The following is an 11,415-nucleotide window of genomic DNA, read 5'->3' on the forward strand; positions in this document are numbered from 1 at the left end:
CCTCTCTATGAATTACACAGGTTTGCCAACAATCTAGAGTAAGAAAGTATCCTGCTCTTCAATACAGGCTTAATGTGTGGCAATGGGCAGGTGTAGATTTTTAAGAGCTGGAATGGAGATCTCCAAAGAATGGTTTGCAGAGGAAGGCAATGGCAAACCACTTCTGGTTATCACTTGCCTTGAAAGACCCTGGCTGGGATCACCATGCGTTGTCTGTGACTTAATGGTATTTTACATACACACACACACATTTCATGGGATGGAGGTGAGTAACACCCCATTAAGCCTTTATTGGGACTTTTTTTTTCTTTCTCCAAATGGCTGGCAAGCCTAGAATTGCACTTAATTGTGACACAGAAGCAGGTAATGGCAAACCACTCTGGATGTCTCTTGCCTTGAAAACCCTGTGGGGTTGTCATAAGTCAGCTGTGACTTAATGGCAAAAAACAACAAGCATAATACCTTGATAGATATGCTGAAGAATTATCTTAACACAGCCCAAGGCGCCACAGGTGCCGCGGACTAAGTAAAGCCGTAAGGGCTTATAGGGAGGAGTTAGGGCGGGCTCTGTTCGGGATGAGGAAGGGTGCCGATTGGCCCCTTCCTCCAGACAGACCATCGGCCGGGCCAATCCCCGCCCTGCTGACAAGGGAGCAACTGCAAGCCGCGCAGAGTGCAGCTCGCAGTTGCTCCCTTGCCGGCGGCCTGACGCAGCGGGAGGCACGAAGCGCCTCTCGCCGCGTCAGGCCGCCGGCCAAGGGAGCCCCCCCGCCGGCAGTCGCACGCAGCGCCGCTGCCAGGGCCTCCCTTGCCTAATGGCCGCCGGAAAGAAGATACCGCTGGCCAGAGCACCACGACGCCAGGGAGCCGCCGCACGAACCCATGGCCTCCATTCTCCACTCCTTTCCCAGGCCGCCGCCGAGACACCGTGGCGCTGCCGCTCGCCCTAGCAAAAGGCCTCCTCTTTCGGGCACGCGACCTTCCCTCACCCTACCCTCGCCTGTCCCTTGTTCTGCCCCCGCCTGCTAGCGCCCATTGTATTTCTTATACAATGGACTTTTTTACTAGTATAAAATAGGAATGATAAAGGAGTGATTTTTCATCATTATAGTGCTACTATATGACACATAAATAGACATAATAATAATTCACTCACACAGTTCCTGTGGTTATTTTCAACTATTGTTAAACTGTTTAAAGAAAAACATACCAATACCAAAATGGATAGCCATGTTAATCCACTGGTGCTCCAGCCCACCCTACTTGAAGGCACCACAGGTGCCACAGATGCCATGTGTCCACCCCATTGGGGGAGAGAGTCACACAGTTGGCAGGGGAATGGGACAGGGGACAGGCAGCTCAGTGGTGCCCCCCAGGAAGTGGCACGTCACATGGTTGCCAAGCCCTATATATGTTCCTGTCTCCAAACAATACGGATCAATTCTCCTGGAGAAAATGGCAATTTTTAAAGGTTTACATGCATAGCATTTCACACAACTAAGATCCCTCCCCTCCCCAAGCCCCACCAACCCCAGATCCACCCGCAACATCTCCAACTATTTCCCAACCCAAATCCAGGCCTTCGTTTGACTTAGAAGGGTGTACCTCTGCATAGGACTGCATGAACTCAAGAATGAGCTTTATTATTTTGCCCACACAGTTATAAGCAAGCCATGGCTTGTCAGAATAGTGTATAATGATTGCTATTCCCATGTTAGCATGGGTTCTGAAGTGATCTCAGAACCAGTTTACAGTACGCTCAGTGTCTCTAGTTAAAAGCGCCGACTAGATTAAGGGTGGTGGTGGTGGTGGAAACTCCATTTGGGGCTTTGGTGAGCCACTACCAAATGACATAGTGCAGGTTCTGGAATACTTTGAGCTTCACTGGAGCTACAGCAGCTAAAGGCACAGCCATATACCAAAGCTGTCTCTTGAAATGCAAAGTAATTCCTTTTGTTCATTGTTTGACATTTCACCAACAAGTCAGTATTTGGGCAGAAGCTACCAACCCCCCCCCCAGCCCCCACACAAATGTTATGATAAAAGTTGTGCAGCTTACTGTGATTCAATGTGCCATGTGACAGAACTGAGCTTGATGGAGAAGACTGGGATGCATGCCATATGTATGATTGTTTAGATCAAGGAGGGTATTCTCCTTTGTGGGCTTATTTATGAGCAGACTATGTTCACTGCATTCTCAAAACAGTGCTGGTTTCATCAGCCTATCCTCTCCCACTTGCTGGGGCTTCTGCTTTGCCTCAGATTGGTAAAAAAGAGCAAGCTTTGTGTAGTGGTTAGGAGTGCGGGTTCCTAATCTGGCGAGCCGGGTCTGATTCCGCACTCCCCCACATGCAGCCAGATGGGTGACCTTGGGCTTACCACAGCACTGATAAAGCTGTTCTGACAGAGCAGTAATATCAGGGCTCTCTCAGCTTCACCAACCTCACAGGGTGTCTGCTGAGAAGAGAGGAAAGGGAAGGCAACTATAAGCCGCTTAAATCGCCTTCCCATAGAGAAAAGCAGCATATAAGAACCAACTCTTCTTTTTCTTCTTCTAAAAGGATCATGGCACATGTTACTTACACCAGGACATACTGCCTAGGCCCTGGGCAGATGAGAACAGAGCAGCCTCAGAGGAGCCTTGCAAATCCAGGCCTGGTAGTGGATTCTGAAGCTGATAAATTTGGGTGTATAAACTAACAGTAGAGTTAGAGAACAAACTGCATTCTTTGTTCTTTATAGATGCCACATCAGCATTTTCCTTGATGCTCTACAGAGTGAACCCCTTTTAGCCATGCCCCTGTCAACACACTGAAGGGTTTGGCTTCCACCAGACCATGTACAGCCAGGACACCCTGGCAAAAACACCACAATGAGTCCTGCCAAGTCTGTTTACAACCAACATGAAAGCTGCCAAGCTCCTGTCAACCCTGATGCCATCTCTGGAGGGAGAGGGGATGGATTTACAGCCACAAACCAGACCGATGTAGTATGATGTAATGTCTCTATGTCTCAGATATACAGTAGCTGATAGTATTAAGTTCATCTCATACTTCAAGGAGCATAGTCATTTCAAATGAACCTGAACATTTTGTGCCCATGGGGGACACTGAAAGCTGCACCAGTGGCACCCTGTGAACTAAGCTACAGTACTTTGCTGCTGCTACAAGTATTAATATTCTCCCTGTATCCCCTGTCTGCCTTGCATGCTGCATTTAATTAACCAAATGTACACCACCTGGTATAAATTATTGGTTATGAAAGAGCAACTGGACAAGTCAAAGGAAGGCTGGATTCCACTCATGTTGTCTCACCTGTTCTCTATGTAGCTTATTACCTGCTGACTCTCTGAAAGAAGGCTTCACCTTATGGAAGTCATATGTTATGTCCCAGAGGTAGGGCTGAATCACATGAGCCTTGTGCCCATTTCTTTTCTCTTGTCCACCAAGTTACAGCTAGACGTAAACACTTCTGAAATGAATGGTTCTCCCTCCTATAAGTGACTCCCCTGCAATATATTTGTTCCTATCTCATGGTGGTGGTAGAAAGTGCTGTCAAGTCACACTCTTAACAAAATATGCAGTCTATTGTTAAAATCTACCTCCATTAACCAAGGACTGGAAGGTAGCTAATGTAACTTTCATTTAAAAAAAAAAGGTTCAAGAGGTATTTTGGGAAATCACAGGCCTCTCAGTTTACTGTTGATCCTAGGTAAGTTTGTGGAATCAATGATTAAAGACAGAATTCGTAGGCATATTGATGAACAAGAGTTACTGAGGAAGAATTGGCATGAGTTCTCTAAGGAAAGACTTTGCCTCACTAACCTGTTAGGGTTCTTTGAGGGGGTAAACAAATATGTGGACAGGAGTGACATAGACTTCCCGAAAACTTTTGAAGTTGATTAAAGTTCTTTGTCAAAAGCTCCTAAGTAAATTCAGCAGTTGTGGGATAAGAGGGCAAGTCTTCTTATAGATTTCCTGTTAATTAACCTGTTTTTAATCCACAAGGGGCAATTTTCACAATAGAAGGTGGTAAGCAGTAGGGTACTGCACGGTTCAGTACTAGAGTCGGTACTTTTTTCCTTGTTCATTAGTGATTTGGAGTTGGGAATAAGCAGTGAACTGGCTAAGTTTGCAGATGACACACAGTTGTTCAGGGCAGGGAGAACCAGGGAGGACTGTGAGGAGCTCCAGAGGGATCTGTCAAGGATGGCGAATGAGGTTCAGTGTGGACAAGTGAAAGGTAATACATATTTGGAGCCAAAACTCCTAACTATCAATATACATTTATGGAGTCTGTACTGGGGATAACTGACCAGGATAGAGATCTTGCAGATGTGTTAGATCAGTGGTCCACAACCTTTTCCAGGCTGCAGACTGGTGGCGGCGGGGAGGGCGATCGCCCGGCCGCGCATGCCACACATGTGCAGGAGTGCCACGCATGTGCGTTTGCAGCCACACATTGTGCAACCGCGCATGCGCGCCTGGTGCGGCCCTGTGGAGGCAGGAAGCCATGGCCCAGTGCCAGGGCCTTCACGGCCCGGCACCGGGCCGCAGACCGGTGGTTGGGAACCACCATGTTAGATAACTCCCTGAAGATGTCAACTCAGTGTGCAACTGCAATAAAAAAGCAAAAGCTATGCTGGGGATTATTATGAAGGGGACTGAAACTGAATCAGCCAGTATCAGAATGTTCCTGTATAAATATGTGTTGCAGCCTATAAATAAACAATTGAAGGGTGACATGACATCCTTTACAAAATTATGCCTGGAATAGGGAAGATATACAAGAACATATGAGAAGGGATATGCACCAAGAAAAAAGTTGGTACTGTTTTGATTCAGACGCAATTGATTCTGGTATACCCAAATCACCCCAATTCAATTATCAGTATAGGAATTCACGTGATTTGAGTACAGTAGAATCAACTTGGCCATAGCCTGACAAACAGCTGATCCACGGAGATAGGCCTCACTCTGTGGATCAACTGCTTGGGTCATTTAGCCTCCCCCCTACCCCCAGCACAGAGACTTAAAAATAGCTGAGGATCTGCTTAGCTTAGCTAAGAGGGAGAGGCATGCTGGGGTATTTGGTGGGTTCTCTCGTCAGCAGATCCCATCTGAGGCTGTGCAGAGCCCACACGCCACACCTTCAGAGGGGTCTGCTGAGGACACTTTTAAAGACCCTGACACAGAGCTGATCCTCAGGATCAGCAATCTATGGTGTTTCCAAGGTTCCTGCCATAGTTCCTGTCACCAAACGACCTCCAGCTGCCTTACCTTCTATGGGGACTGGTCATCTCTCTGAGGGCCATTATTTGATGGTTAATATGGCACTGAGCTCAAGCAGGGCTGCTTATAACTTAGACGAACATTGAAGAAAGGGGTCTTTGACAATCTGTCAATGTTCCATGGCAAATCTCACTTTAAAAGGCAAACTTGAAATTTTGGCTAGAAACTCAGTAGTTTATTCAGGAGAGTACAAAACAACATCACAAGACTTCTGTGTTGCCGAAGACAAAAACAAAAGTAAATGTAACACAATTATAGAGGCAAATCCCTCCTCCCTGGTACACAATTTAACTCAGAATGGTTCTTATCATTAAAGGGTAGTACAGTTTACAGTTGACACCTCCAGATGGGAAGAGAAGAGCCATAACAACTAGGCACACAACAGGGAGCATGGGAACTGAAAAGCATAAAAACAGAAGGGCCCCTCAGAGAATTCTGAGACTTTAGTCAAGCAAATCAATTAGCCAAATCAAGTGATTCGGGCTTCTCTGATTTATCTTGTTTAAACTATGGGATGTGGAATCCATCTTGGTTAAGCCCCCAAAGTACATGAATCAGTACTGATTCAAGTATTTTGTGGCTTATCTGAGCCAAATAGATCATCCCTACTTGTGTACACTCAATGAAACTAATGAGCAGCAGGTTTAGTACTTCTTCACCCAAAGAGTAATTAACACATGGAACTCACTACTGCAGGAAGTGCTAGTGGCGACAAGCATGGGCAGCTTCAAGAGCTAAACATATAATAGAATCATAGAGTTGGAAGGGACCTCCAGGGTCATCTAATCCAACCCCCTGCACAATGCAGAAACTCACAACTACCTGCCCACCCACAGTGACCCTAATTTCATGCTCAAGTGATCCCTCCACCAAAACAGAATCCAGCCTAACCTGGAGGAAATTCACCTACCATCCAACAGTGGCAATCAGCTAAAGCCGTTCCTAGGCAACAGGGCAGCACGGTCGCCGGCTCTTCGAGCCAGCGATCATGCTGCCCGGGAGCCTGGGAAGTGCCTGTCTCCTCCCCCCCCCCCCCCAGGCTAAAGGTGTTCCCAGGCACCGGGCTGGGAATGTCTCTCTTCCCCCCTCCTCAGGTCCCAGCTTCTGGACGGCAAAAGGAGCAGGCCTGCTCCTTTCGCACGTGGAAGCCTTTCGCCCACCCTCCCCCCCGATGTCCCGGCTTCACCACCGGGCGGTGAAGGCTCTTCCCCTGGCCCCCTCACCTCTTGGACTGACAGGAGCAGGACCGCCGCATCTTCGACGTGGCGCTCCTGCTCCTTTCCTGGCAGTGAAGGCTCTTTCCCCGCCAACCCCCAGACTGACACTCGGAGGGGCCAATCAGGAGCCTGATTGGCCCCTGCAAGTTTTTATCCCGGACTCACTCCGCCCCTTTCTCCTCCCACATTGCCCTTAGCCTTTTATTCCTACCGCTCCCACAGAGTGGTTTACAGATTCTTTGCAGTGTAATCTGCATTGCCTGGGTTTGATTCTTACAATCAAAGGAGTACTCCTACCTAGTGGTATTTAGTGTGCCTCCTTGGGGGTCATACTAGTGGAATATGTGTTGCAGATGACTATGATTCTTTTTTTAAACTGCATATATTATGGCTTGTCCTCACCTGGATGGCCCAGGCTAGTCTGATCTCAGAACCTAAGCAGAATCAGCTCTGGTTAGTATTTGGATGGGAGACCACCAAGGAATTCCAGGGTTGCTCTGCAGAGGCTGGCAATGGCAAACCACTTCTGTTAGTCTCTTGCCCTGAAAACCCTATGGGGTCACCATCAGTTGTTTGCAACTTGATAACACTTTCCACCACCACCATCACAATGTGGTTGTGTGTTATTGTCTTCTAATGTAATATATCTGTAAAATCACTGGCAAAAGACAATACACCCCACTGCTTATGTCATTTTCAGATCACTTTAGAAGTCTTTAAAAGCTGAGAATAGCAACATATCATAGTAACCTTAGAAAACTACAATGCAACTCAGCTCTTCTAGAGCAGTGGTCCCCAACCCCCGGTCCGGAGACCGGCACTGGTCCATGGATCAGTTGGTACCGGGCCATGGCTCCTCCTTGTCCTCCTCCATGGCTGCTGCCTCGGGGGCTGCCCTGCCATTCTGCTGCCGGCTCAGCAGCCGCCATGCTGGGGCTCCCCTTCAGCATGGCACTGCGCAGCTGCTGCTGGCAGCGCCCCCCAGCACGCAGCAGGAAGTCAGGGGCGTCGGCGGAAACGCAAGTGGAGCAGGGGCTCAGGCGGCAGCGGCAACATTCCTCAGCAAAAGACTACTGGCAACCCTAAGAGGAAGACTCTCTGTGCCGATGGAAGAGATTGACACTCATGACGTTTGACTTGTCAAGCTTGTGTAATGCCTGGTGCTCATCCCTATGAGTCTCACATGCCCAGCACATTGTCTTACTTCATATCACAGGTGCCCTGCGTCCTGTGAAAGACAACTATGTTGGCAGTATTGGGCTTCCCACTCTTTGTGCCACGAAACCTGATATCTGCTCAATAGGCTCTCTTCAAATGAAAAACATACAAAAGGATCTGCAGCCCGTCACCCTGAATGCAGCCACAGATCTAAAATTCTTTTCGCTTCCTTCGCACAGCTCAGTCTGGAAATAAAACATATGGAGTTAGCACAATGGCTGATTGGATTTTGATTGCTCTGAAACACAGCCAAGTTTAAAGTGGAGAGTGCAGCCTGAAAGGAAATACAGTAGACACTAGACAATTTATTTGTTTCTGAGAGGGGACCTGGCTGACAGACTGCTTCGAAGGTGGCTAACAAAACCAATATGTTCCCATCTGGAAACCATATGGGGAACTCAGCCTGTATCGGGGGGGGGGGGGGTGCAGTGTATGTAGGTACTATGAAAACAGAGACGTTATAGTCTTGTAAAACTGGAGCCAGTCAGGAGCATCACACCTGATGAATGGCTCTGATGAAGAGCTGAAATAGTTAAGCCACAAGCAGGTGTTCAGTAAAACAAACATAAAAGTGATCCACTGCAATAGCAGCAGAAGGTGAACAACTGAATAGCTAACAAAAGGGAACTGGCAAAACCAGCCTTTCGTTCACTTAAAGCATATTTATAGGCCCCATTGCAAATTAGTTGTGTACAGCAGCTAGTAATCCTGGATGGAAACACACGTCTCCATCTGTATCAAAGGGTGCATCCAACCATGAAAAATAAGGAATGGTCTCATCCAGTACTAAATAAATGGGAGATCAGTACTATAACTCAATATACTACAGACTGTGCCATGACATCTGAAAGCCAGCCTGCATAAAAGAGCCCCCTTGCAGGAAAGGGAAGTTTAAGAAGTAATACAATAATTTCATAAGAGTTCAATCCCAGCAGCCGGCTCAAGGTTAACTCAGCCTTCCATCCTTCCGAGGTCGGTAAAATGAGTACCCAGCTTGCTGGGGGGTAAACGGTAATGACTGGGGAAGGCACTGGCAAACCACCCCGTATTTAGTCTGCCATGAAAACGCTAGAGGGCATCACCCCAAGGGTCAGATATGACTCGGTGCTTGCATAGGGGATACCTTTACCTTTACCTTTTTACAATAATTTCATATCATGTCCAGAGACCCTGTCACAATGAAATGGCACTAATATGAGTCTCTGTTACTTAAATATGCTATGAATGCAGCTTAAATATGCAATCAATGAATTTAGCAGTAATTTTATACAAAAGTAATTGTAAAGCTAGTATAGTCTTTTTTACTTATTTTAATCGTTTGTTAGGTGTTCAAGATGACTAAGACAGTAAAAGTGCAATCAAAATAAATGCCTCTCTTTACTCAACACATCAGAACAATATATAAATCAGCTTTATAATGAGGTGGTCAGCTTAGACCATGCTTTCTCATCTGGGGTTCGATAAAACCGTGGAGTTTCTTGACAGCCCTGGAAGCGCTGTTGTTAAACATTTATCAGGTGATATGAACATATATGATCATGGCAACCCCTCCCCAGATGGTCAATGATGAGACAGGAGGCGGTAGGAAGGAGAAGGATCCCAGGTGGGCATGTACACAGCTATGCTTCCCAACCATATTCTACACAATCCTGTCATGCTGGGGTTTCTTGTAGCCTAAAGAATGTTTCAAGGATTTCTCAGTAGTAAAAAGGTTGAGAAATGCGGGCATAGACTATGTATTGGGGAGGCAGCAACACCAACCTCATCCCTCGCCCCCACCATAGGGTTGCCAACTCTGGGTTTGGAAGTTCCAATAAGTTTTTGAGGTGGAGTCTGGGGAGGGCAGGATTTCAGGAGGCAATTGACTTCAGCAGAGTACAATGGTGTAGAGTCCACTATACAAAACATCCATTTTCTCCAGGGGAATTGAAGTCTGGAAATCAGTTGGCATTCCAGATCTCCAGGCCCCACCTGGTGGTTGGCAATCCTACCTTGCCATGATCACTTCCTCTGGATTATCACCCCCTCACACACTAACTCTCCGTTTCCCTTTGCTCCCCCCAGCATGACCCCATAGGCCAGGGGTGGCCAAATTGTGCCTTTCCAGATGTCCATAGACTACAATTACCATGAGCTCCTCATGCCAGATGCCAGCATGATGCTAGCAAGGGCTCATGGTAATTATAGTTCATGGACATCTGGAGAGCCACAGTTTAGCCATCCCTGCCACAGGGCCACAAACTCTCATGAATATTCTTTCTTGAATCAAATTTCATCTGATGAGTGAGAGCAGCTGGCTTCAGATGATAGTATATGAATTTACCAAGCAACAAACAAATTTATTAAAAGCCAGAGCTATTACAATTCAGTGGAGACCCAAACAAAGGATTTGGATTAGGCTGGGCTTTTTAACCTGGTAATGAAAGTCACAGGCAAGCTGCTGTGGAAAAACGGTTTGTTGATATAGCTGGGTGCCATACCTAAGAAGGTTTTGTGCCATACACTGATGCAACATACAGTGGCTTGCAGAAGTATTCACCCTCCTCAGAGTTTGCCCTGTTTTGTTGCATTTGTTGCATTGTACAGTCCTGCAGGGCCTGCAAGATGAAGCTCCTCTGCCAAGCTTATGTTTTAGGCCAGCAGAACTAAACTTAGGAAACATCTGACTAGGGCCTCCCTCATTTTCCCTACCCCCCTCTCCCAATGGGGTTACTGGTTTTAATATACTGATTTAAATTATATTTTAAACTTTTTAATAGATTTCTAACAAGACTGTTTGTTTTTTTAATTGTTTTAAATATTTAAGAATGTCTGTTGTTCACTGCCCTGAGGCATGTGGGACAGGACAGAAGTTGCACAATAAATAAATAAAATTACAACCTGGAACTAAGTTGGGGTGAGTTGGGGCAAGAACTATTTGATTCTCACAACATGCCTGTCACTTTGGAGGTGTAACATATTTTTATTATGACACAAATAGTGCTCATAAGAAAAGCAGCGCTCATGACTGTGCAGAAGTATTCATCCCCCAAAGCCAATACTTTATAGAGCTACCTTTTGTTGCAATTACAGCTGCAGATCTCTTGTGGTATGCCTCTATCAGCTTAGCATGTCTAGCCACGGGGACTTTACCCATTCCTCAAGGCAAAACTGCTCCAACTTCTTCAAGCTAGATGGGTAGCATTGGTGTACAGCAATCTTCAAGTCATGCCACAGATTATCAATTGGATGGAGGTCTGGGCTTTGACTAGGCCATTTCAGGACATTAACATTCGTCTCTTTAAACCATTCAAGTACAGCTTTAGTCATATGTTTAGGGCCATTGTCCTGCTGGAATGTGAACCTTCATCCCAGTCTCAGATCTGTGGGAGAATGAAACAGGTTTTGCTCAAGAACTGCTGTATATTTAGTGCCATCCATCTTTCCTTCAGTCCTGACCAGTTGAAAAACATCCCCACAGCCAAGCCTGAGCCTTCGGGGAGGGTGGTATATAAATCTAAATAAATAATAAAAATAAATAAATATTGACTCAACCATGCTTCACTGTGGGACTGGTGTTCTCAGAGTGATAGGAAATGTTGGGTTTGCATGTTTCCTAAGCTGGCCAAAAAGTTCAATTTTTGTCTTGTCTGACCACAGAACTTTCCTCCATGTGTTTGGGGAGTATGCCATATGTAGTTGGGCAGACT

The 11,415-nt window shown here is 46.4% G+C and overlaps 1 protein-coding gene across 1 annotated transcript in view; it reads right to left on the minus strand.

Annotated features, from left to right (window-relative positions):
* LOC143840701 (uncharacterized) overlaps positions 1–11,082 on the minus strand; it is a 39,902-nt gene extending 28,820 nt beyond the window's left edge. Inside the window, exon 1 of the mRNA XM_077344248.1 lies at positions 10,781–11,082. The gene's annotated coding sequence lies outside the window, so the exon portion shown is untranslated. The remainder of the gene's footprint in view (positions 1–10,780) is intronic.
* Positions 11,083–11,415: the final 333 nt, after the last annotated feature.

The sequence above is a fragment of the Paroedura picta genome, chromosome 6 (genome assembly GCF_049243985.1).
Source record: "Paroedura picta isolate Pp20150507F chromosome 6, Ppicta_v3.0, whole genome shotgun sequence".
Taxonomy (NCBI): Eukaryota; Metazoa; Chordata; class Lepidosauria; order Squamata; family Gekkonidae; genus Paroedura; species Paroedura picta.